We start from the raw sequence: 27,907 nt of genomic DNA, 5'->3' as shown, positions 1-27,907 counted from the left end.
CAGATTCCTTTTCCTAAATGTATATTATAAATTGCAAAATTCATCCACATATGATGTGTTGTTATCTTGTCTGTCTCTTTTTCTAATTCTGTCTTTTGATGTCATTTAAAAATGGCTAGGGGAGTGTTTTGAAGGCTTGCAAAAAAAAACCAAAAAAAAAACCACCAAAAAAGAAAACAACAAACCTGCTCTCATTTCCAAGACAAGACTTGCTATGAAGTCTCAGGAATCAGCTTGGGTGAGTTATTGCAAGTCCTTTAAGAAAATGGGAATACATGGATTACAATAGCTCTATTATAAACAGAAAATCTACTCTCTGTGTGTGTATGTGTGTGTGTGTGTGTGTGTGTGTGTGTGTGTGTGTGTGCAGGCAAACATGGCATTCAGGAGAGTGAAATGAAATGAGCCAGAAACTTCTCACATTTTCCTGGCATCTGTGGCGTGTCGCCATATGAGAACCATATGACTGCTGGCAGATTGGCATGTCAGCTCAAGCATGTACAACTTGACCTCACGGAGCTCTGTGTTTATCAGTTTATAACAGGAATATTGATACAATTTTAGCTGCAGTCTTTCTGTGCAAGGACACTTCATCCTTTCACAGTCCTAATTCTCCTTTGCTAAAATGACAGCACCTTGTTTTTGAAGTTGCTTTTCCACTTGGGGAAAAAAAAATCAAAGGCGGCAGAAGACAGCAGAAAGCTGTTCTGTGTGCCAGAATGATGTTTCATTCATTGTTTTGTTAACTGTGAAGTCCTTAGTGGAGTTTGTCACGGGATTGCCTGGCTGACTTGTGCTGTCTTTGAGGCTAAAAAGCACAGCAGTATCAGAAACAGAGGTGGAGGCAAAAATCTGGAATGTTGTTAAAGCTGCAAGTTGTTGCTGAAGTATATCTGCACAGAGCAGTCTCTGGGTTTATTCACTCAGAAGAAGGATAAAAGGATAGTACATAAGAATGTGTATGAGCTGTTTTTCACCTCAAGTTTTCCTTCCCGATCTCCAAATGAGTGGAATGCAGCATATATGTAATTGTTGCATTATACATATATATATATGCAATTAAATATAAGAATTGTGAACATGATATAAAATCTGAGACAAACAGCTCTCCATCCAGAATGAGATATATCTGCAATCATAAATCTCAGTTTGCTGCAAAAATTCAGATGTCATACAAACTTATCTGGTTGTTTATGGCAGGTGAGAGCTGGTAACAGAGAAATGATGTAGGTACAGTCAAACCATGACCTGGCTTGGAGACAGAAATACGAACTACAGAGAGTACTCTTGACCATATGATTTCATTTAAACTGCCTTGGTCACCACCATTTCCTTCAAGAGCAAGAGTATTTCTTACATCCTCAAGGACTTGAACATACACTTGCACTATGACTTGTTCCACTTAACAGTGTGGAAAGGTGATGTACTGAACATGCCTCGCTTCACATTAGCGCCTGCAACTGCACTCCGGCCATCCTTCAGAAACAGTCTTATTCATATCTGCTCAAGCTTCCTTCAAGGTTAAGCTTTAAACTGCTGTGATTTTCTCATTTTCTCTATACTGGAAACTTAATTAGAATCTCATCAGAGAAGATTCTAGGACTGACATTAAGACTTCCTCACCCACTGTCTTGATGAGAAACATTATAGAGACAAGTATTGCAATACTAGTTTTTTTTGTAAGGACTGGCATGAAGGGTAGGTGGAAAAACAGTGAAGAACACCATTAGATAATAAATTAGATAACATTCTGAAGACCAAAAATAAAATGTAGAGTAATTTTGTTTCTTCAATTAAAAAAAATCCCTAGGAACAGAAAGAAAGTGAGATCTAAAATTTCACTTTCCCCAGAGACTGACTATGGGACTATATGGCAGACAAAGAAATGTCTTGCCACATGCAACTATTTTTCTCTGTAAGACTCTGTATAACTCAAATATGCAACCTGTAGTGATCAAAACTGCCACTTCAAATGTCCTTGAGAAAATTTATCAGAAAGTCTAAAATACTTGGATGTATTTTCCAGAATTACATTTAACAGTCATTTCATGCTGGTGGATTGGAAGAAAGACTAAAATAGAAATAAAAAAGGGAGGGAAAATGGCTCTGTTCTGCTGAAAATGGAGAGCCATTTATTTCTAGTTTGTTTTGGCAGGTGATGTTTGGCCAGCAAATCTAATATTGTGGTAAGGCCAAACGTTTTTGAGTTTACCCATCTGTAACCTCCACACAAGCTACAAAATTTAAAAAATTCAAAGTTTCAGAATCTTTTATGCATGATGAACTCTGATTTAGTTTTCATTATCATCTGTAGTCTGAATCTCTGCTGATAGCTTGAGAAAACTTGCCATATCAAATTACCACAAAAAGATGTCCAGCCTATGGAAATGAACAATGAGCAACATCTATTTGACAATTGTCTCTTACGTTGGTTGAGATATACTCTGTCAAAAGCACCACCATAGATCAATGATGACATATAAAGAGGCAAAATGCATACTCAGAAAAGACTATTGAAAATAAAATATGATCACAAACTCTCATGGATGTGCCAGTTCATGAATTTATACACACATTTTCACTGTTGCTCGCTTATACTCAGACTTGAACACATGGATGTTCATGGATGGGGTAAACTTTCCACAAAATATAGATATGGGTTTGGGATAATTTTGCTCTATTAGGACAAAAAAAAATTGTATTTTCAGCCAGACTCATGTTTATTTTGTGTATAATCTATCATTTTGAATGGTAGTAAAAGTACTTGGAGAAGTAGAAAGAATCAGAAGTGTGTTTGACATCCATGCTGGTGATATGCATGTTCAAGGCAAGGTAAATTCACTTCTGAGAATTGAGCTCATCTTAAGCCATGGGCAACAGCAATTAAATTGTCATCATCTGGAGAGAATAACATAAATCTGCACAAAACAATTTAATAGATCTTGCAGTCATTACGGTATAAACTTGAATAAATGGTAGATTTATACATGAACAAGCAAAGCCTCTCATCATTAAATAGTAGTTAGTGTAAGTGGACCAGTCAAGCTGTTTGTGCCTTTTTGTTTCTTTTCAAAGAATTGTAGTGGGGGTGCCTAAACATATGATTCAGAAGGGAGGGAAAATCATTTACTGCAGCATGTGGACAGGTTTGAGTGAGAGCAGATTTCCATGCGGGAATGAAATATGAGCCAGGGAAAACACCCCTTTTTGAACACACTCACAAGGCCTGATTACACAGCCCACAGCTGGAGTTAATCCAGATTCCTGTTTAATTAAATAGTAGCAGCCATTCTGCTGCCTTACATCAAAATGCAAAAGGATGGAGGTGAAATGCAAAATGTGACACCTACCTCTCCTCATTGCTCCTGAGAAAATATAAGATTTATTTTAAATATTTTAATGAAAATCTATTCACTGTGCAGGACAAATTTTAAATGCACAGGGTGAATTCTAACTGCATAGAGAAATGTATATAATAAAGTGATGGCTTGGTACTAATGTATTAAATTCTGTTATTGAATAAACTCCCTATAAAATAATCTGTGCTATAATTTGTTGTGAGACCATTCTATTCTGGGTTTGCATTATTAACCTGTTTCTGAAAGAGAATGATCCAAACTTTTTTTTTTCCCATTCATAGGAATAAGAATAAAACCTTCATCTGAACTATGGCTATATGAGAATCCCATTATGTACTGTGCCATTTTAAAGCTGGGCACTTAGTGAAGTATCTATCCTTTAGCATCTATATAGCTAAATTAATTTTTTTTCACAGGTGAGAGTTGAAATTTCATCAGTCTTCAGGGAGCAGGAACTTATCTATAGTGCAGGTCAAGTGAGATGTAACAGGTACCATCCAAGGTTAAAGGTGTGATAGAAGTAAACAGGTGACAACTTTCTTACAAACTTAAAGCAATATGTATGTTCTACTTCTTCCTAAACAGATTTTCTTTATTATTCTGTAAATCTATGACACAAGAATACTGATTTCATTTCATGACAGAGGCTGTCTGATTCAAAAAACACAGATAGATTTGAGAAAACACAGAACATGTATATTTGCTGGCATTGATATTTTTCCCAGTGTATTAGCTCATGTAGGAAACAATAAAGACACATATTATGGAGTTCTGCATTTTTATAGCACCATATGGTAAATATGGATAGCATCCTCAGTGAAATAACAATGGCAACAACCACTACCCTCTTGCTTTTTCTCCAGTTAAGAAACGTAAGTGTTGAGTTGGCTTTGTTATTTGGCTGAAGCCAACAGCAAAGGAAACTGTTGACCATGGACAGCAAAGAGGTTCTGGCTCATTGAGGAGAAAGATGACTGTTGGGGTGGTAAGCAAAAAGTGGAGGTTAGAGAAGCAACATTTTCCCCACAAACACAGTTGGTCTCCAGTCTTTAAAAAAAAAAAAATTATATGTTTTTCCTCAAAAGTATAAAATGAGAGCAATAATTGAACCTGAACTGCAGATAGTTTAACAGTGATCAAAGTTTAATGTTGTCTTTATGTAGCTCCTTATTAACTAATGTAATGCTTTTCATAGATATTACTAAGCCAAAAATCAGCAGGATTAAGCAAAAGTATAAAACATTTCTGTGCTTATGAGAGCATTCAGTCACATTACATTAGAATAAATTATTTTCTAACAGTATGAGCAATACTATCTTAAAGAAGGAGCTACACTGACTGCCTGCTCATTTTGGCTAGCACATTATTTCCAGTGCAGGAGGTGGCTTAATATGCATTTTTAAATATTGCTGTGACATGTAAGAGACCAGCTAGATGGGCAGTTGGTCTGATGTGGCATGGTTATTCTTATATTCCTTATGATGGTTCTTTGTGATTGTTTTACCATTTTCCTTCTCATAATTTAGGCACATTCTTGAGCACATAAAAATACATTCTTCATTTCACACACCTTAGCTGCCCCTATCCCATTGCTGTCTGTGCCTTCTGTCACAGCCTGAACACACCTCTTCTCCTAGAGTCCCTTTGTATGTTTCTCCTTAACTATTGACACCTTTAATTCTGTAAATGTAAAACAACATTTAAAGATCAGCCTAAAGGATGAATTATTAATTAATTTCCATCTTTTTCTGCACCTTAATTCCATAGGCTTGCCGTTGTAGCAGACTTGCAGGGATGCAAAGAATGGTAATAAATGCATTCAAAGTCTCCTAACATCTAGAAAACAGAGCAACAAGGAAGAGGATGGCTGCTCTTAATTCTGCTGAACATATCTGCAAAAACTTTGCAAGGTAGGTACCTGTCTGTTTTCAAACCCAGCCTTGATTTGCCTCTTTTTCTTCTCTGTTTTTTGACCCCAGGGTTCTATTCCTCTTCACACACCTGGAAGAGAGTGCTCAGAAGTGATGCTTTTCTTCAGGTTTCCTCTCCCAGGCAGCTCTTGGGGGCCAGGGTGCAGCTGGCCTCAGCTTGCACTACCCCACTGCTCCTGGCTGCCATTCCACCCTCCCTGATGTTCCTGGCCATGGAGCTGTGTTGGAAACAGGCTTCTGGGCACTGTGCTCTGGGCAGTGTGTGCTAGGATACAAACCACAGGTAAATCATGTGCTCTGTAAAATGAAGCATTTCAATCCAAGAGTCGAGGGACATTGTCTCCATTTTCTTGCCAGCCACATCGCAGCCTGTGCAATACATTTACTTTATGACATTTAAAAAGGGCAAGGATCTGCCATCACAGCTGCTTCATCTATACACATTTTGTGTGTGTTCCATACATGCATAGTGGGTCTGCAGGGCTCCAAAGAAAGCCTAAAGGGCTCCCATGCTGGAATCACCTTCCCTGTGAGATGGTGGGGTTTTTCTGGCATGAGGATGCAGATCACGTCCCCCCTGCAGGAAGGCAGGAGAGGCAGGGATGCCCCAGACTGGTAAAGATGCTCAGCCTTATATTCTGGTGCTACTGGGAGCATTCTGTCTAGTTTGTGTTTTCTCATTGCATCATAAATGTTTTATATTTAGGTTTTGTCCTCTCTGTTTTTTTTTCCTTGCTTCTTCAGACTATATTTGACCATCTTTATCTCTCTCCATGTATTACTCCTACTTGTTTCTTTTTCCTGCGATGGTCTTATTTTTCCAGTTCTTTATAGCCACATTTCTGCCCAAAACAGAGAACCTAATTTTTAAGGGAAACAAGCTCTAACTCGAAACCTAGTTTCTGTTTTTCCAAAATGGACTTTCCTCTTCTCATGGCAATTTCCCTCCTTTGCTCAAATCCCACATTAAAAATTGTTGGAAACATTAGCCAAACAGGATTAAAAAGAAACATTTTAAGAAAATGTCATTTGGGTTTTGAATGATAGAGCAAGGCTGTGTGTATGGTATACTATAAAAAGCCTTAAACACCAGTATATTATGCAAAAAAGTAACAGCTATTCTTTCCGAAGGTGCCATTTATCAGCATCTGAGGAGGTTATTTAAGTGAGTAGTTTGGCAAACATGAACTAAATTGTAATGTTTATCAGCTGTCCTGTTTAACTCTAAATAACATAGAAGAAGATGGCTCTTAAAAATGAAGTGGACATCAATCAATACACATTGCCAGTTTACACGAGAGGTGATATATAGCTCCGTAGAAACCATGCATGGGAGAAGTGCTGCTGGGGGTCACTTTACCAGGCAAAGGAAAGAGGCTGAATCATACACCTTGGGCAGGAACAGACAAGCACTCTGTCATTTTAATAATGCTCTCATTGCAGAAAGTTTCACCAGTTATGGCCATGATGCTTAATTGCCCTCATTTATCTCCCTAATAAGTGATGTCATTGAGTTAGAGCTGTTGAACATATACAACTGGCAAGTCAGTCAGTAAACCTGCTATCCATACCTACTGAGGAAAATGGGGGCATAAATTGGAGTGAGAAATGCAGCAAGGCCTTAAAACTATACATAGTGAAATTTAGAACAGCAAAACAGATATTTTATTGTCTTATTTATCTACTTGTCTGAGACCATCCATATTTATTGAGAACTTAAAAGATGAAAATACATACACAGAAACCCCAAATTCTCTAAGTATAGAAGCAAACCCATTTGTACTGACAGCTTGAGAGTTTAGGGGGTGACAGCTCTCCTTTGGTCCTGCTGCATCTTCATATAGGTAGAAATAACTGCAAGCCTGCACCATGGATCTGTCACTCTGTGCATAGAAAAAAAAAAGTACTTTCAGTTCCATATTTTCATTCCTAGCAAGGCTTTAGTTTTGAATGATGTAGGTGAATGAAAGCAATAAAAAGAAAAAAGCAAACAAAAAGCCCCCCCAAATGGCTTTACTCAAGCTGAGTGAACAAATAGAGAAAAAAACCCAATACATTCTTAGCAGTGAGTCTGCGTTATCTCCGTAGGGTACAAATCACTGCCATTTCCAAGTCTTTATCTCCCTTGCAGAGGTTACCACCTGCTGCATTTCCAGGAGGTCTGGATGGTGTTGCCATGGCCTGGCCAGGGGCTGTCACTACTGCTGTGCTTAGGCAGGATGATCTGTGAGCAGGCAGGAAATGTGTCCAAGGTGGCTGGAGTTTTGTTTGTTTACTTGCTTGTTCTCCCACATTTCTAGGTGAGGAAACTTTCTCTAAAAGGAATCTGTTCTGACAGAGCTAAGCTTTTGGGGCCAGTCTGGAGTTTCTTCTCATCTCACATCTGCCCTTTAATGGGGGAAAATGTGAGAGGGCTATTTATGTCCTTCTTCAAAATCCTCTTTTCCCAGACTCAGGAATTAAATGGCTGGAGTTTGACAATTAAGCAAAGTTGCTTAGTCTCTGTTAACCTCTGTGTCTACAAGGGCAGAGAGCAGCAGGACTTTACAGGTCTGAGCAGGCTAAAAGTGGTCATGCAAGATGATGGGAGTCTTGGGGCATCCTGTGCTGCTTCATGCAGGAAATTAGGTGATTATTGGAAATAACTTCCTGGGAATTGCTAGGAAAGCATAAAGGGAGTGAGGGAGACTGAGAGTGAGTAGAGGAAAGCCAAGGGGCTTCTGCAGGGCCAGAATTAGGTAAGAGCCTGTGTGAGAAAATGAGAGGTAGGGCAGGGGAGGACCAATGACCTGCAGCAAGGCCGGTGTCCTCAGGCTGCTCCTTTCTCAGAACAGTTTGTTTCTATTATTCCATCCTTTTCCACACTGGGGAAAATGATTTTTTAAAAATGTTGCCTGTTTATGGCATGGCTTTAGATTTTTTTTTAAGGTCTTGCACCTCTATGTGGAGCACTTAAACTGCCTGTGGGCAGATAGCTTGCCACCGCAGCGCCGAGAGACTTCCTCAGCAGAGTTCACAACTGCAGCTAACAGTTTGGGTGGTTCTACTAAAAATACATTACACCTGGAGATACTTGATGACTCTTTTCCCAGAGCTGATGAAAATTACTGTTACTTTTTTGAAGGGAATTTTCAGGAAGTGTTAAACGTATCTATAATAAGAGGAGTTGGCTTTAAACGTAATATTCACCACAGCTTTGAACTGTTGGTAAATCCAGTTTGCTTCCTACAATATCCCCACATTTCTTTATGGAAATAACTTCACACTGTTGGAATCTGTGAGAAGGAAGGTGATATGGGTCATGAAATTATACCAGATTTTAATTTCTACTGTATGAAATTCATAGCGTGCAGGATCTCAAACAGCAGCTACCAAGTTAGATTGTATTCTTAATATAGACTCTCAAACCCTTTTATGATTAAATGTTGACTTTTCCTACATGAAAGCACAAAAGGTTGATGCTGTGTGGGAAGTTCAAGGTACACAGATTACAGGGTGTAAAAATAAGGATAAAAAGTATTTTTTTTTTTAATTTTAGAGTCCTTTTAAAATGTTGGAAAAATGTTCCAGGTCATTTCAAAACCAGTGTTTTTGAAATGTTGTTAGCATGATGAACTATTACAAAATCTGTGGGATAAAACCTTTGTTTTCACTGGTGTTAAACAAAATTTATAACCAAGAACTAATTATTACAAACCCACAAACTCAAAATTGTGTTTAAAAATGATGAAGAAAAATACTTCAGTTTGTTCCAGTATACCTTTAAAGCATTTTAATATTCCTAAATGAACAATTTGGTAAAAATAATGCAACTTAACAAAATGTTTGAATTTTGCTGACACAAATGTGTAACAATTTCAAACAGCTGTCTGTGGTAGGGACAGGCACTTGGTCTGTGAAGGGCTAGGGATTTACTAGGACCAGAAGACTGCAGTAAAAGTAGGAAATAGAGAGAGGAAAGAAAAAAAAAAAAAAAAAAACAACCACAAGTCAGAAAGTAATGGAAAATGGAAGTGCCATAAAGAGAGACTTGGGGCATTGACCACCTCCCTAGGAAGCCTGTTCCAGTGTCTGACCACCCTCTCAGTAGAGAAATGCTTCCAGTGTCCAGTCTGACCCTCCCCATGTGCAGCTTTGAACCATTCCCATGTGTTCTCTCGCTGAAAAAAGGGATCCACACCCTGCTCTTCGCTTCTCCTCCTCAGGAAGCTGGAGAGAGCCACCTCTGAGCCTCCCTTTATCCTCCAAAGCAGACAAACCCAAGGTCTCAGCTGCTCCTCACAGCCTTCCAACCCTCACACCAGCTTGGTTGACCTCCTCTGGGCTCATTCAAGGACCTTTACATCATTCTTAAATTATGGGGCCCAGAACTCCAGAGAGTATTCAAGGTTTTTCATTTCTATGCCTTTTGTGGCTTTTTTCTAGTCAATTTGTAGATAATATAAAGTAATAAAGGAGCAAATTTTTAGTAAGCTGTGAACTAAGAATAGTCTTACAACAAAAAAATCAAGGTATGTTTTAAAACGAAAGGACCTTTTAGAAATCAATAGTGTTTATTTGCTAAGTTTCAGTGAAGTTGTTCTTGATACCTAAGTAAACATCACATGGCAATATTAGTATAACCAAGGAGGGTATTATTTGAATCAAAATATAGATATATACCAAACAAAATGATTCAAAGAAAGCTGCTTTGGGTGATATCAGGGTAATGATGTTGTAAAACATTATTCCTGACTGGTAACCTTATCTTTCACACCCTTTGCAAGATATCTAAGATGCCATATTAAGACAGTTTTAAAAATAAATAATTTCTTCTGCTTCCTGAATTGAAGGGTTTTTCATCAGAGCATAAATTCAGTATAAAAAAAAATTAAAAAAAACTTTGCAATTTTTCTGCAAAATTAAACACTGCTATCTGAACCATTGAGAGAAATATATTTACATATTTCAGGCTAAAGATCTTTTGTAAATGTTTAGTTACCACATTCAAACCTTTCAACACTTCCCCCGAAATCACATTATTCTCATGAAGATACAACAAGAAGTCAAAGAATAAAATGTAAAAAGCTCCACTTCAGTAATATGAAGGTTGTGAAAAGAGCTGACAGCATCCAGGAAGCTCAAAGTTACAGCTGACAGCCTGTCCTTAACTCATGCTGTGTGAAAAAAGCAAATGGCATTAATGCATATTAGCTGAGCCCAGAGTTTGAACCCCTAAGCCCATCCCTCCTTCTCTATTTGAGTTATGGGAGCTGTTGCTTTGAGGTCTGATTTTCAAGCTTGGCTTCAGTGTTGCTGTTAGGAGGCGTGCGTGACACTTACCCACAGCATAAATCTGGGCTCAAAGGCTCTGTTTTGTCCAGGCACCTGCCACTGCAGCAGCCAGGATGCAAGGTGCTATTTACAAACATCCATGTGTTTCTGCAGGCTTTGAAGACTTCACCAAAGGCACAACAGCTTGCTGTACACCTCTTCAGAAAACATTTGTTTGACATGCCTTCTACCTTTTACCCTGGCTATGGTTTATTTGCCTTGTACACATTTCTGACTTGTGACACTCAACAAGGGTAAATTTAACAAGTGCACCGTTTACAACCTCTGTGGAAAGCAGAGATGATCCATCTGTGAAATCTGTTCCTTTCTAGGGGCTGGTTAACACCTGGGACAGAGAACTCTTTCTACACTGGCTCAGTTCCCAAAGTCAGCACGGGTGACTCTGGTTGGGGGAAATAACTGCATTTCAACAGGCTGTGTAGCCAGCACAAAGGAAACAGGACAAACTTCCACGCACGACTTAGGAATTTTTAGTGTTGAAGCAGGTTCCTTGAAAACTGAGTAAAGCAGTTTTTGCTAGTCCTCTGCTTAAGAAATCTCTCTTCCCCTTCCTAATATACCACCAAAAACACTTTCAGCTGAAAAAGAAACACTTTCTCAAACTGTTTAAGTCCTGCTATACCTTTTAAAAATAGAGCTTAAGACAAGACCAGATGGACAAAAGTGTGTGTCTATCTTCTAGAATTTCTTTTTTCCAAATCAGTGGTCAAAAACTCAGTACCTATAATCCATAAATCTGAAGGATTCCACATACATCAGTATAAGTAGGGTGCCTGCAGGATTCTGATGATTACTTTCTCTGAATGCTTCTTTTCTTCAGTGTTCCTCCCAAGGTACTGTGCACTGGTGTTGCAGTTTAATCTGAGCAGATTAATCTGAGCAGGTTCCATAAGAGTGAGTTTTGACAGTGTTCTCCGCTTCTGGTTCACCTTCCTGCCCATTCCTGACAATGTCTCCTTAATAAACCTGAGCCCAAGCACTAGTGGAAGGTGCAAGTATATAAGTATAATAATAGATAAGTAAAAAAATAAATATATAAATTAATTATTGTTGTTGTTGTTATTATTAATAGTAATAATAATAATGACTTTTTTTAAAAAACACCAACCAACCAGTCCCCAGACTAGAGAAGGTACTTAAAAAAATTAGAACATCTGAGATAAAAAGGTGTAGCAAACATGACAGTCTGTCAGTAGAAGTCTGAGCTGATAAAGCCAGCAGTTTGTTGAAATGTAACGGCCTCCTACTAAAATGCTAGGAGAGTAACAAGGCACCCATGCAAGGAGAAAAAAAAAAGCAAAAGCTGAATGAACATTTTAATTAACTCATGTGCAATTTTAATTAAAAACATAATGTGTCAGGAAAATGAATAATGCCTTGGGGCAATAAAATAGCTAGATTTTCTGTTCAGTCTTCTGCTTCATATCTTTTATGGAAGAAGGATATTATTGTTAAAATCAAAAAAACACTCCTTCCAGCCTCCTGCCCCCTTCTCCACACACATCTAGCAAGAACACTTAATGTAGCAAAACCCAAAGATGTGGACAAAAGGAGCAGGATTAAATCAGAGCATGGTACAAGGTATGCTGTGCTACCATCATGTTGGTTGTGTCACTCTTCTGGCTTTTAACAGAAAATCTCTGACCTTTAATTTCAAAGTCGGTGTTTTGGTCTTAATAAAATATGCTCAGAAAATGTTGATGCCCATTTTTTTGTGTGTGAAAAATTGAAATATATGAATATTATTAAGCTTTCATGGCAAAGTGGTAGTCTCTATCCTTAACAGATGAAGGCATTTTAAGCCATTGGGATTCTATAACCTGAGATACCAGTAATCACATGACTTTTTAATGTGAAAAATAAGGCTTTCAAATATTAAAAGGAAAAGAAAGAAAATAAAGCACGAGAGAAAAAAAGTTGAGGAAAAGTAAACTTTCCCCAGTCGGAAAATGTATAATGTCCAAACCTATTTATTTTCTTTGCTCAGATACCACTCACTGAACGAGATTTGAAATTCTAGCAGCTATAGCATAGCCTGGGGCAAAGGCAGGGTCACAAGCACCATCATGTAACACATTTTAAAGGCTGTCAGAGATGTTTCTTTAGTCTCTGTGTCCTCAGCAGTCCTAGAGTCACTGGTTTGCTGCAGGGACTTGCTACCTGGTCATACCTTTTCTGTGGCTCACATCATTTTGACCGTAAATCACATCTAAACTGTGAGAAGGCTGTTTGCCTTAATATGCTCTGAAAGCATATGAAGCTTTGTGTGCAAAAACTCCTGGGCCACATCCAGTCTGCAGCACGTTTTGCACAGCTCTGCTCTCATAGGCTTCCGTGGGAAGCCCTGACAGCCAGGATGCCCTCTAACCCACTCCCCCTGCCCTGCTCACTGCCCCCTCTGTGCGTATTCAAGACCCTCACAGGAAACAATTTTTTCCTAATATCCAATATAAACCTACCCTCTGCCAGTTTAAAGTAATTTCCTCTTGTCCTATCACTACATGCTGTTGTAAAATGTCCCTCTCCAGTTGTCTCATAGCCCCTTTAGGTACTGGAAGGTACTAGAAGATCTCCCCAGAACCTCTTCTCCAGGCTGAACAGGCCCAACTCCGCCAGCCTGTCCTCGTAAGAGACATCCATCCCTCTCATCATCTTCATGGCCCATGTCTGAACTTGCTCCAACAAGTCCACATCCTTCTTGTGTTGGTTGCCCCAGAGCTGGGCAGAGTACTCCAAGTGGGGTCTTGCAAACGCAGAATAGAGGAGGTTGATCATCTCCCTCGATGGGCTGGTCATGTGTAGGTGTTTTTAAGATGTATTTTAATTCTCAGTTTCGTGTTTTGTTTTTGATTCATAATGAATTCTGTTAATTTCCCCAAGTCTGTTTTGCCCAGGACAGTAAACAGTGATTGATCCCTCCCTGCCCTTACTCCACTCATGGGCTTTTTGTTATATTTTTTCTCACCTCTCCAGCAGAGGAGGGGAGAGACAGAGCGCCTTTGGTGGGTACCTGGCATCCAGCCAGAGTTAAACCACCAGATCCTGCTTCCTTTGGTGCAGCCCAGGAATGTTCAAGGACAAACAGACGCAGTTTGTTTCCTCCCCAGGGCAGAGGGTGGTGGGAGGCATCAGGTCTGAGCCTGGTGCCCACCCAGCAGAAGCACCTCTGCCTCTGGGGCTGCAGTGGTGTCAGCTGCACCCTCGAGCATCAGTACATCACAGCTCACAGGCCAAACTCAAGAGAGATCAGCCAAGCTTTAGTTTTCAGTCATCCAGAAAATAGTGGAAGGCTTGCTGCAGAAGCATGCAGGAATTAGAAATTTAACAAACAGGAGGTAAAAATCAGCCAAACAGGAGCTTCTGCCTCTGAGATCATTGCATTTAGAGTGTGTATATGTTCACATTTGCATAAATCACTGAAATTCCTGAGTGTAGCGTTGTAATGTTTTCCAGAGCCTGAGAGAAATATCTAAACTGATTTTAAATGTACAGAGGATTCCTTTTCAAGAATGTTTTTTTTAAAATGACTCCGCAGACCTGCTACTTGTCTTTTCCCCTTTTTGTTTCCCACAAAATTTTAGGCCTTACCTAATAAATAAACAAACGGTATAATTCCAGGCTGCATGCACTATTGCTGAACAAATGCATTTAAACAATATGCCTGCCATTTATGCTTGCTTCTCATAAACAAACTGTTTTTTGTCATGGCAGGAGTGCCCACCATAAAAAGTAATTTATGCAAATTCTGGATAATATTCAAGTTTAAGTCTCTTCTTTCCCTTTCTTTTTCCCCCAGTCATTCACTTGATTCTAAGACTGTCATTCACTGAAGGAATAATAAAACCGCATTTGATTTAGGAGAGCAATCACAGTTCATGTTTCAAATCCTGAATATTCACAATAAGCTGAGACAAATTATTACAGAATTATTCATTAAATTGTTTTGAATAACAAATAAATGTTGTGGAATTACAGTCTGAATGCAGACTTTCACAAAAAAGCAAATACAGTAAAATGATTTAAATAAGTTCTTCAGTACTGACTAGGGTTTAGATTGCTGTACTCTTGGATCCTAGAAGCAGCAAGTTCTTTTGTAATTTATCCCATTGGTTTCAAGGGGATGATCAGTACTGGTTCAATCTGCAAAATAAAAATTTTGCCATGAAAATGCCCAACAATAGAAAAGAAAAATATTTTGACAGCTTGATGCAGTACCTTTGTTTCTGGCCATAGTCTAGAAGGAGCTGAAAATATGTGCTTACTCTCACGAGCCATAAAGCAAATTTTTTCCTTGTATCTTGAGTCTGTTTATAGACTTACACCAAGTGCTGTGAAGACTTCCACCAAGACTGTGAAAACCATGTCCCTAGGTGAGCTGATCTGTGTATGTAAGAGACATGCTACCTCTGACAACAGCAGCTTCAGGGATTTGTACAGCCTGAACTAAGCAGGCAGGGACTGAGCACAGGCTTCAGAAGGCTAATTCCAGATACTGGCTGCCAGTTATTTTCTCTAAATTCCTACTTAAATCACTTTGGTTAAAAACTATTTAAACCATTTATTTGTATTTTGCTTAGTAAGGATTTGTTTGCATCAAAACTGGAGCCAAAATTCAGTTGGTCTACATTTGTTTTGGTGGAAGTCCACATGGGGACACTGCTGCAATAAATCTGCCTGCTTTTGAGACAGATCAGGATTGAAATGTTATGAAAGTACAGCTAATTGCAAAATCAGAGTTTTTCACCCACCTCATAAAAAGGTAAAGGTATTTCCAGTTAGTCTGCAGCACAATGGAACACAGTGGTCTTGCAGGTTCCAGCAGCAAGCTCTGTCCATCCCCTCTAAATTTCCCTGTATGGCAAATACACATTGTCAAGAAAAAAAAACAAACAAAACTTTTCAAAAATTCAGAGGAATGATGTTGGCATTGATCATTGAAGTTCTCTGTTGCAGATGCAAAGATAATTAATGTAATCTAGCACATCTTGAGGTAAACTAATGTGCATACAGATATAAACAACAATTCCAATCTTTTTAATAGTGCAAAGCTGGTGCTTATTAAAACAGTTCATAATCATTCCTATTTCAAGTTCTGCATGAGAATGTGCTGTAATGAGGAATTTAAAATTTTCTAATTAGACATGATTTTATAAAACACACAGATAATTAAAATGGTGAGGATTACACAGTGAAGGATGAGAAAACACTGTAAAATAGACAGAAAAGAAGAAAAAGGGTGTAAATAAGGAAAAACCCCATAAAACACCACTGATGTATCAAATTTATCCTGCAAAATTTGTAGTACACCAGAGTTTTAGGTTTCACAGTGCAAAAAGCTACTATCAACCATTTTTTATAAGGTTATGCTAGCATAGGTAGATTCATACTGACAATTTTATTTGATTAAAGGATGCTTACTAAGCCTTGGAATTTATTTTCATAAGTTTTAGCACTTCAGAACAGGAAATTGAGGTCTATAGACCATTGCTGTTAAAACTGATCAAAACACATAGATAATAGCTCTTAGCTGTAGAGCCATTGCAGAGCTATTTACCCTGATTTGTATTCAGAGGGAGATTGGAACAAATAAAAAAAATATTTTCTATACAATTTAAAGAAGGAGGGTGATGTTGTTCTGCTAAAAGTCAGGAAGGGGTAAGAAGTTAACTCTACAGTGAGCAATTCTTTCTCTTCCACTATCCAGTGTGGGTGCCAGGTGGGATGCTGAAGGCTTTTTTATTTCCCAGCAATGCACAGAAACCACTCTACAGAACAGTCTCTTTGAGGATGAAAGTGACAGAAGATGACTAACCCTTGTTAGGAGGATGCATTTGCACACCAAGAGAAGAGTGGTCTTATTTGCTTCTTTTTAAGGCATTTAGGAAGATGAATTCATTTTGCCTTCGTAGAGTTAACAGAGATGTTTTTAAAGGCTTGGGAATGAAAATTTAGCTGGGGCACTCATTTTGTTTTGTGTTGTCACTCAACCAGCTGATTTTCCACAACGGTTTAAGCAATTTCCAGATTGTAACAGGGGATGCCACACACTAGATAGATACTGAGCAAGAGCCTCTCCAAAGAGTCGCTGCATTTCCAAATGCTCCATACTAGTGGGAGAAATTCAAGGAAGTACATATGTTGCTTCTAGCTTCCACAATATTTTGGGTGCGACTGACTAGACTCATATGTTCCCATATTTCACTAGCAGATAAGTATTGGACTCAGAAACAATTCCACCCTATCAATATGAAAGTGATGTGCGAAGCCAAGAATGTTATTACTTAAGATCTTGCCAACTACCCTTGATCAATAGATGAAGGTCAACTCACTCAAAAACATAAAGCTATTTCTGATCAACCAGTTCTAGCCGCATAGCTGGGAAATTGTTTATTATTTAGGAGCTAATCTGCATATATAAAAGCGCAATGTTCCTTTTACTGATAAATAAATATCCATCAATGTTGCAAGTGATAATGTTTATTTTGTGAGAATTTCTCGTTTTGACTAAATCCATGACTGATAGCAAACAGAAAGCATTCAAAACTCATCCCAAAGTCAACTTGCTGAGTAAAGAGATCTTAGTATGATGTTCTGTGGCTCTTGTTCAGCAAAAAACTCTGATATGTTGCAACAGATAAAATCTATCTTTCTTCTTCCTCTTGCAAATAAAGATAGAAATGATTGCTTTGAAAAAAGTCTGAAATTTGGCTAATAAAAACAATAATAGCTAAACTAGAACCTCTTGAAAGAAACTAAAATGATATGGAGGAAAAGATTCTTTCCTTTTTCACACCATAGCAGATAAAAAGTAGAGGCATTTGTCATTACAACAATTTTACTTTTGACAAGGAAGTAGAGTTTCATTAAGCAAAGTCACCTGCAAGCTCCTACTGACTTGCCACTTTATTTTCTTTCTTCTTTCTTAATCTATGCAGTGAAAGGTGCACTGAAAGCACTTTTATCTTAAGCTTCAACAATACAGCTCCTGTAAGCATCTGGTACTGACGTTGGTTAAAGTGTAAGCAGTGGCAAAGACCACGGGTTTCTACATGTGCAGTTCAAAGGATTGATGTACATGTTCAAAGGATTGTCTCACTTGCAGTGGTCAGACCTTTTAGATTGTCTTAGTTGCCTGTGTGACAACACCAAACTCCAGCACAGACTGCAGAAGTACCATCAGTTTCTGCTCCAGTATGACTGTATCAGGGATGCTTTCTCATGTCAACTGTCTTCCTCAGAGAAGGAAAGTAAATTTCAAGAAAAAAAAAAAGGATTGCCAGCTCTGCTTCTCTACTTGTCTCTGCAAATGCTGCAGCAGAGAAGGTGGCTGTGTCCACACCATGGTCCTGTTAGAGTTGGTTTTGTGTCTTCATACTTCATTTGAGGTCAATCACACACCTTGTTGCTGAGCTGTGTCTACAATGGCCTTTTAGCAATCCAGGGCAGGTTTCAGTGGCTTGCTATTTCAACATGCCTTGGTCTAAATGCAAGTGCCAGAGAGCATCCTGAAAGCCACAGTTATATGCTCTCCAACTTTCAGAACAAACATTAGAGGCTTTAATCCCTAGAACTCAGAGACACCTCACTTGAACAGGGGCCATCCAGCTTGACTTCTATGTACAGATGTGCAGGGCTGACAATGACAAAATCCTCTCTTTATCAAGAAATGAGAAATGTTTCTATATCCAATTGATATTAGAAGCTGCTCGGGGATTTTTGACTGATGGACTAAGGGAAGAAACTACCTAAAATAGAAAATGGGAGCTAGAAAAGGCAATCAAAGATGTGTGATAAACTGCAGTTCTCATAATTTTATGGTTTCTTATATTAAGCGGTGTGTGTTTATGTGGCAGGAAGAGCACAAAAATATCATCCCTCCATAAAACGTTGTTCTGCAATACTTTACTTGAGAATTTAATCAGGGCCAGTGAGACCTAAATAAACCCCAAGATGCAACCAGCTCATTTGCATCTTACACTTTCATCTTACAATAGCACATGCTTTTAATTGTTTTATTTTTTAAACAAAAGGTGAGTGAATTGTTGTTCCTTCTCATCCAAATGCCAAAGATTCATGAATCAAGCTTTGTTCAAGGTGAAAAAATAATTTCAAAATTGTTTTCTTCCTTAGTGAACATCTGATCTGTTCCTGTCAAAATGCATTCTTAAGATGTCTCTTCCTGCTTTTTCCCAGTAGATAGTTTAATGTGGAGTATGCTTTGAAAGGTTTTCACACTATAGATGGGATATTGGGAGTTTTAGAAGGTAAGACCTGATTATTGAATATCCTTGGAGAATGTGTCAGCTCTACATGGAGAAAAAGAACAAAAGAAATAGCAAAAATCCTCTGATGGAAATAATTTGTAAGTAGAGACACTGGCAAGGATTATCTAAGAAAGAAAAATGTTGAGTCTTGGATGTTGAAAGTCCTAATTTCTCACTGTAAGCAAAAAAGGACTCTGGTTTTTAGCAGAACAGAGAAGCTGGCTTTCACCACTGCTGTAGTCCCCAGCAAAGGTGTGAAATGTTTACTTAGAAAGTGCAATTTTTCACAAATGACAATGTAAAAACATTCATACCTATGGGAAAACTCCATTTCCATACATGTGTGACTGTATCTAAACTTCATTAACTCTATCCACTGTGTCGGCTGCAAGAATATTTCCTGGACCCACCTCTTTCCCTATGTCTCAATTTCGACTTTGTCCCCATGGCTGAATTCTGATGTGGTTCCCTGTTGCCTCTGTTCCCATCAGGACCTCCTGACCTTGTGTACTATCCCACCACAGTGTGGCCCCTCTCCTTCCCAGTTCCATCTACCCTGGGGCTATGATGGATTTCTCCACCCCTAATCCAAAAAGTTCTAAGTGCAGGCAAAAAGATTTTAAAAGGCAAAAACTGGTTCAAGTTTCAATAAAACCGGTGTCCTACTCATCTGTTTGCTTGAGACCTTTGGAGAGCAATGACAACCCTACCGGCCTTGGATTATCCCTTCAGAGCCACATTTCACCTGATAATTGAGTTAAACAACTAGTTATTCCTATAGCCAGAACACATGAACGGGATGATAAGGGAAGACTGATTTATGGTCACTTGGTATCTGAAAGGTGTAGCATTCTATTTAACAAATAGTATTCCTCTAGATTAGAAAACATCATAAACACATTGGAAAGCCTTCAGCCCAGACCCATCCACCACATGTATTTTTTTAACATTTTAATTTAGCTATCTGTTTTGGATTACATAAATAAAAAAAAATGAATTCAGTATTTTCTTTCTAAAATAAATCAATTCTGCTACACTGGAATTACCGATTAGATTGAGCATTAGGGAATGTATAAAACTGCATCTTTAACAGACACGACAACATTTCTCAATGAGAATCAAGCAGTTTGCAGTGACCTTCATGTTGATCAGTGGGGGGTCAGTACTGGCATTAAATCATTTTGATTCACAGATGAGATCAACATATTCATATTTGTTTGCCAAATGTGTATTTTAATTTAAGCTTCCTCTGATTGATGCATGTAATTTATGCTGCTTAGAACTAAGGCATCATATTTTTCTTTTTTCCTAACTAACCGGGGGAGACTTTCTTGGAAACAGATAAAGGAAAGAGTCCAGTAATTTGTAGCAATGTGACTACAGCCACACATGTTCTAGAATTAATGTTCTTCATTAGGGTGAGGAGTATCAGCTGTATATATACATCAGGATTTTAATTAACTTGGTCCCCACAACAGGACACATGATTCAAACTGTTTTTCCTTTATTTCATATTAGATAAAAAAATACCCCAAACCAACATGATGTAAAGTTAAAACAGAAAAGCAACAAAAAAAACCAACCCCATGCACATGCAACAACAAGAAACAAAATCTAAGAGTTTTAGTCAAGGTCAATAATATTTCTATAAGTCAGAGTTAATCCTCAGGAGTAACTTGGCACTGACAGTGCACAGAGCAGTGCTCTGACTGAGAGACTACCCATTTTACCTACCCTGTGTAGCCTCACACAAGGGTAGTGCCTCATTCATGGGATTGTTTAAATCTTTTTAATGTATTTTTGGGATAGACTCAATTTCATTTACAAGTGACTTGTAATTGGCTACAAAGACTGCAATCGCCCTGTACTCTGACAGATGGGCTGCCTTTTAAGTGAGCCCTGAACACACTGTCCAGGGGAAAATGCATCTTACACTGCAAGTGACTGGTTGACATTTCCCCTGACCTCTGCGTAACCAGACTAATGACTGAAGTTGCAGCTGTGTTGGACAGGGACACCTTTCACTATCCAGGTTGTTCAAGGCCCCATCCAACCTGGCCTTGAACATTTCCAGGGATGGGGCATCCACAACTTCTCTGGGCAATCTGTTTCAGTGCCTCACCACTCTCACAGTAAGGAATTTCTTCCTAATATTTTATCTTAACCTATGTTTGCTCAGTTTAAAGCCATTACCCTTTGTTTAGTTGTAGGCATGTTTGCACATGTGTGTATTCAAGAGAGAGAAACAGATAAGCTTGCGTGCAGTCCCACACACACCTCCCCAGAGTGCAGATATTGCTGCCTAGAGGAGACAAAGTCATTGAATACAAGGGTTTGCTTTTGAGGCTCTCTGGTCTCAGATCAGCACCAGAGAAGGTGCTTCCTTCTCTGCAAAGATTATTTTTAATCCTTTCAATAGAAATTCCTATTGTGCTAGAGGATTCTGACACCAGGCACTAACATTGAGTTAGCTTAATTCATGCAATTTGTGTAATATTGTTGGTTGGGAGCCAAGGCAAGGTAAGCTGAACTGTTGCACCTTTTATGATTTGTAAAAAAGTCCATGTTTGAACACAAAAGTCAGCACCAGTGTGGCTATGATCCTCACCCCTAACAATAATTGCATCCCAACACAGTTTATTTGATTAAAGAAATTCAAAAAACATGGACAAAGTGTTCATGCAGATCAATCTTTTGAAGTTAATTTTGGCATAATTTTTACCTTCTGCCACAAACTTAAACTGGAGTCTGGCTTTTGATTGCATACCTCCTACCCCATCTATTTTAGATATCCAAGATGTAGTCTGAGCAACTAATATCTGAAATTATTTATACAATCATCAGAAGAACTATATTGCTGAAAAGAGGCAGACCTAATGCTAAAATTAGGACAGATTCCCATAGGTCTGAACCAGTGGAAAATAGATGCACTGCAGAGAAATGTGAAGGATCCTAATATGCTGACAAAATATCCTAGGGAGCTTGGCAGAGAGTCTTAAAGTCTATAATCCTGGTAAAATTCTTTCCTTGCTACTTTCCAGTAAATCTTTTTTATTTGTGTCTAGTATCTTAAATTGTCCTGTTAACCAGAATAATAGAAAAGACAATTTTTATCACTCTGGAGACTCTGGAGGCAGCTGATACTTTAAATCTTTGCATTTCTGATAAGATAAAACACATATAAGGACAACAAATTGAACACAATTATGTTTCACTATGTTACAGTGATTTAGAATAACATTTTAGATCATTAGCTTTTTTAAAATAATTAGGTATTTTGCTACTATAGCACACATTTTCTGTTGACAATAAAAGAAAAGCTATTTATTTTGGCTTTAACACAAGGATGTTTGAAGCTTCTCTGAGAACACAACCCTCTTCATTTTATTCTAGAGGAATTATATTGTTTTGGTGGTAAGAAGAAATCAAACTGGGTGGTTAAGTCTGTTATATAATAAATCAAAATGCTACAGTAAACCTACAGTACATCTAGAAATGTACGCCTGGAAGCAGATCTGGCAGACAAAATCCAGGTCACACGTCCCCTTTGTTTATGAAAATCACAGGTCATCAAAATCATCACCTGCCTATTATCAAAGCAATTTATCAGCTGATTATTTCCATACCATTATTCCTTGCACCATTCTATCCACCAATAATTTGGAGATATTGACAAATATTTCTTAAAATAAAAGCTCACGCTGTCTCTGCAGGTTGATCGGTTGAGCTCTCTCTTGTACATCGGAAATCTGACTACTTTCCAACAACTTGATTTCACAAATGGAGAAACAGCATCTGTTTTCCTGCAGCTCCACATATGGCTCTCACTGTTGCTGCGTGGAGCTGAAGCAGGTAGTCCCCACGAGCACAGCCCTCGGGAGCTGCAGCCCCCCGGGACCGGCCACCGCCGCTCGGCTGCGAGGGACACGGGTTCCCCAGGCTCCTGGAACCCTGCACTTCAGCATATGCAAAACATCCCTCCCAACCTCAGCCTGTGGGGGAAAATACTCAAACACGTGTTTAGGACTCCTGTGCTGGTCTATTTGGTGTGGCGATTTCAGCGTATTTACTCCAAGGCATGATTGCTCAAGGACTTTAGAAAATGTCTAGCTGTCATCAGTGGAGCATGAGGAGAACCTGAAATAATTTGCAGACAGAGGGGTGTGTGCATGTGGAGGAAGGAAACAGAGCAGCTATGCTAGAATTAAGATAAAATGCATGTACTTTTTTTCTGCATGGCGCATGAGTATTTTTGGCTCTGTAATATATCCAGCAGATCTTGATGGCCCATTCAGGAGTTTGAACCTGAAGTGAAACAAAAATATCAAGGCTTTATTTTTCTTTTCTTTTTTTTTTTTTTTTCTCCTTTTCATAGGCTTTTTGTGCTTGTGAAGGTCAAGGGACTGGCAGTGTCAGAAATTGAATTTCTGAATACATCCACAGTCCAGGTATATTTCAGACAGATGCTCTCATTCTCAGACTGCCCTGCCAATGACCTTAACCCTGATTTGGAAGGACAACTCAATCTCCTCTAAAGAGGAGAGGTGATTTAGTCTCCAGCCATGCTGACAGAGTCTTGGACCTCTCTGAACACAGTTTGTCATTTGTGCTGAAACATCAAATCATTTGGTAATGTGAACTATCTCCCACCAGCGATTAAACTGAGACTAATTACTATTCTTTCTCTCTAAAATCTGGCTCTGAATAATCCCAGTGATAAAATTTTTCACTCTGTATTTTCCATCTCCATAACAAAATGTAATGCATAACTATCTATTTAACCATCTATCTGTACTATTGTTTCCAACTATTGAAGGCCAGACACAAGAAAAGACAAGACAATTTTCTATGTCCATTGCTGGAGACTGCATTATATCAGGTTAGAATTTAACAAAAACTGATCTGTTCAAAACTGTCATTCCTTTATTCAAAGCACTTATCCGCATCACCAAACCCACCAGCTGATCCCCAAAATCTGAAAAGCAATTTGGGTCAAATCTAACATCGTTAAATAACTGTAAACCCTGTGGTGAGGTGCCATCTCAGCTCATGGCATAAGAAAATCATGGTCCAGGAGAAATACTGACATAAGGCAGCAGCAAAGCATCTTCAAAAGAAAACAGTATGAGCTTGGAAGCCAGATGCAGTCCATCTTTGGGGCAGGAGGAAGTAAATAAAACCCATGGTTATAGTTCCCATAGGAAAAGGACTGCCAGCAGCACCTCAGGAATGATCTCAGGCAGACAGGGCCAGCAGGTGGGACTGGAGAAGGTGAAAGTAGTCAAGAGATTAAGAAAGAGTGAAGAGAAAGTGGAAAGGAAAGGGAACACAGAAGGAAAAAAGGAAAGCAAGGAATTCAAGCCAGTGAGAGGATGGATATGGGGAAAGATGGTGTCAAATGAGCTATTTGGAAAATCAGACAACACCACTGATCTCTTACATCAGCTGAAGGAAAACAAAGCTCAAAGTGATTTTGTTTGATGCAGGCAAAAGAAACATCCCATCACTGAAATCTGTGACAGGCTAGAGCATTATTCCACTCTCCTGTGTCAGGAAAGAGCTGCTAGTGTTTAACCAGTCAGGGTGACATCAGACTGTGAGGGACAGGGAGAAAGAGAAATGCCACCTAGGCTGTTATTTTGCAGGATGGTAAAACTCTTAATTTTCAATAAGGTGGGGAGCTGAGAGAAAGTAGATCTTACCATGGTTCCATGACAAAAAGACAGTTGTATTGATTTGCTTGACTTCTTGTGGCTTTAATTGCGCTCTAATTTAAATGTGTGTTGTGAAGCAAATGCTCTCTGCATTCTCTGCAGAACTGAGGCAGGTGAAGAGTCCACTGTTCCCTAGACTCAGAGGGAAAGACAAGTTCAGGTTTCAGGGGGTCACAGTCTCTTGTATTTAGGAGGTGTCAGAGTTTTCCTATCAGTATGTAGATATCTGGGTACCTCATTTGGAAGAATACCAGGACCTACACTGAAACTGGAAGGCCAGGAGGGAAACAGAGTCCTGGAATGTTCTGTGCCTGCCACAGACAGGAAATGTGGCAAGCAAGCCTTGGGTGTCTGCTTTGCATGGCTGCTGAATATCTTCTAAAGAACTGAAATACTGACACATGGAAAATTGTTGGAGCCATTTAATAGCTACCTTCAGCACTTGGAGAGTCAATGCACTGTACAGTAAGTACAGAAACCCAGTGCTTTCCAGAAAATTTGCAGAATAGCACAAATGATCGTTGTACAGCTGCCCTCTAAGTGCCAAAGTTTCTGTTTATTTAAAAATCTCCATTGTGAACATATCATTGAAGATATTTTTATTTGCTTTGTGGTAGAGGTGACAAAGGGAGACTATTGTTTCTGTCAGGCTAGTTTACCCTCTTTGAAAAGAAATATCCAGGTCCAGTCAAATATAACAACAGCGTCTAGGAAAAACACTGACATACAAACCATGTAAAAACAGGCACTGTGAAAATTTTAAAAATCTGATTCATCTTTCAACACTGAGGTCTGTGTTTTTAGGTTGATTCAGGCTTAAATGTAACACTCCATTTCAGTTAGTGAAATGCTGTGGCTGTATTTGAAAAGAACAAAATTTCTCCCTTAGAGAGCAGTAAATTTTCAAAGTGTTTGCAGTTTGTTCTTTGCAGATGGATGAAAAAAGGAGGGAACCCACCTCAGAAATTATTAGAATACTGTCATAGTATCATTCATCTTGGCAAAAGTTGACTGAGCAGATGATGAAGATCCACTTAACTTGGACTCAATCAAAGGTTTCGCTATTTTCATTTCACAGGCCAGATGTAGCTCATCACCAGTTGGAGCTGATTTCAGAAGAGGTGTTAGAGTTTGCTGGTCCAAGAGACGATCTGATCCAGGCATCAAAGGGAGCCACGAGAGAAGCATGTACTCTCCCCCTGCTTGCAATTGTCTGCGGTGCCGCCTGCTCACTCCTGACAGCCCCACGCCACCATCCCAGGGAAGGGGTCCTGCGTGCCTCAGCCCTCCCTCCCCACCCCCGTCCTGCTGGCAGACAGCTAAAGAGCACAGCCTTGGTGCCTGCACAAAAGGGAGAAGGAATTGCTAATAAGCACAAACCTGTGTGCTGGGAAAATCAGGAGCCAGCTTCCCGCTCTGTGTTCGCTTGACTCACCCACACCCATACACTGAGCAAGGAGGTAGCTCTCTCCTCTCACTTCTCCTTTGTGGCTTTTAAACTTTTTCACTCTTTTGTGGGGAACACATTCTACCTTATCTGTGCAGCATCTGTTGCCTCGTCTTTCTGACCCGTGCCAGAAGCTTTGCTAGTCAAAAATGACTGAAATGCTTTATTGTGATGCCGACAGCATTCAAGATGCAAAAGGTTGATCAATACCCCAGCAGGATGCAAAAAGTGTGTGTCTTACCTTTTCTTATGTCCTAAAAGAAAGAGTGTGCCTGAAACATTATTTATGCTTACTCTCTCCTATTTCCATCACTGATTCTAATCAGAGTTCAGTACATTTCTTGAAAACAAAAGCCCTTGCAAGCAGTGATAAATAGATAATGTTAATTACTGTGCTATTCGTGCAGTAGAGCTTTTTTTTTTTTTTTGGTTGTGATTCAGCTTCATACAGAGGGTCCTCCTGAGACACTGTGAACTTCAGAACCTAGCTAGAATTTCTCTGGGGTTTACGTTTTTCCTGATGATTCACACGGGGTGACTTTTATCTCTCTCATAGATTTTCTGTGAATGGGTCATGGGAGTCTGAGACCTGTTTATAAAACACTTACAAGATGTTTATAAAAAGCACTAGCAACTTAAAGCTTTCTATCTGATAATGTTTCTACTACTTTCAGTCTCTTACTGGGTAATCTTAAAAGGGCTCTAACCAGCAAAGCAGGAAAACTTCATTAGGATGTTGCAATCAAAATAGCTGAAATCATTGTTTGGGTTTTCCAGTGTATTTCCAGCAGAGATTTATGCTGGAGTAAAAAACTGTAGTCCAGTTGCAGACTTTACAAAGTTAAAATTTTGCCTGGCTATGAGAACAGGCTTTATAATGTTTTTTTTACAGTGTTCTGTTCCAATAAAGACTATTCAAATCCACCTACTCCATGTGTGTGAATGGGTGAACCAATTGAAATTCCCACTGTAACAATATATTATAGAGTATTAGAATAGCAAATATATGTATCAATGTTTAAAAAGATAGGCTGTCAGTTTTGCGCTTCTCCTTTCATATTTCTTCATTTTCTTCCTTATCATCATGCCAATGACAGCAACCAAAAATTTAAAAAAAAAAAAAAAAAACGAAAAAAACCCCACCAAGCCACCATTGCCCCAGCAATCACCATTTGGAACATTTTCATAAATGTTCTTTTCAAGACATGCCCTACTTAATGAAATAGATGCCTGAAATCATGCATACTTCAATGTATTTCCTTTTCACATTCCTTCTGGACGTGTATTTATATGCCAACTCGTCTTCATAAATTTCAGACTGGCCTTATAATAGCACAAATTAATGATGCCACTAGAAAAGAACTCAGCTGCTTTCAAAGGAGCAATAATCATGTCAGAGGTGCAGTTGGCATGAAGATGATTGAGTTGCACCTCTTCTCTGAGATATTTTCAGGAATGAATCATCCCTTACATAATGTATAGCAATGGACAAATTTTCCATGTTACTCTGATACCTCATGCCATCACATTTAATTGTGTAACAGTCAGTCACTACTGCATAAATTTGCCTCCTCAATGATTTGTTGTAAGACCATGGTAGACATGTTTTCAGTGAGCTGATCTGAGATTTCAGGAGACGCGTCTGACACTGCACTGGATTGCAGGAACTGCAGGACAGTGATACACCTTTCTGGAGACAAACTCTCCTTCTGACTTTTTGATGCGAGCTAATTGGAACTCCTCTCTTGAACATTAACTCCTCCATTGTGAACAATTAAATGGGAAAATTAAAGACAATAAAAAGTCACTTTACTCTAAATAAAAGGTCCTTATTACACACTTTGCCTAACAGACTTTT

The 27,907-nt window shown here is 38.9% G+C and overlaps 1 long non-coding RNA gene across 3 annotated transcripts; it reads left to right on the top strand.

Annotated features, from left to right (window-relative positions):
• Positions 1-141: 141 nt before the first annotated feature.
• On the top strand, positions 142-27,639 carry LOC135279956 (uncharacterized). Of its 3 annotated transcripts, XR_010347103.1 has the most exons (4): positions 142-238; positions 3,776-3,887; positions 5,127-5,269; positions 25,681-27,639. It is a non-coding gene; the product is annotated as an uncharacterized LOC135279956 (long non-coding RNA). The 3 variants fall into 3 exon arrangements; XR_010347101.1 differs by lacking the exon at positions 25,681-27,639 and having other exon boundaries at positions 3,776-3,849; positions 5,127-9,238; XR_010347099.1 differs by lacking the exon at positions 25,681-27,639 and having other exon boundaries at positions 5,127-9,238.
• The last annotated feature ends 268 nt before the right edge of the window (positions 27,640-27,907 follow it).

This window comes from Passer domesticus, chromosome 1 (assembly GCF_036417665.1).
Source record: "Passer domesticus isolate bPasDom1 chromosome 1, bPasDom1.hap1, whole genome shotgun sequence".
NCBI lineage: Eukaryota > Metazoa > Chordata > Aves > Passeriformes > Passeridae > Passer > Passer domesticus.
Note: the sequence above shows the minus strand (reverse complement) of the source record. Positions and strands in the feature narration are given on the sequence as shown.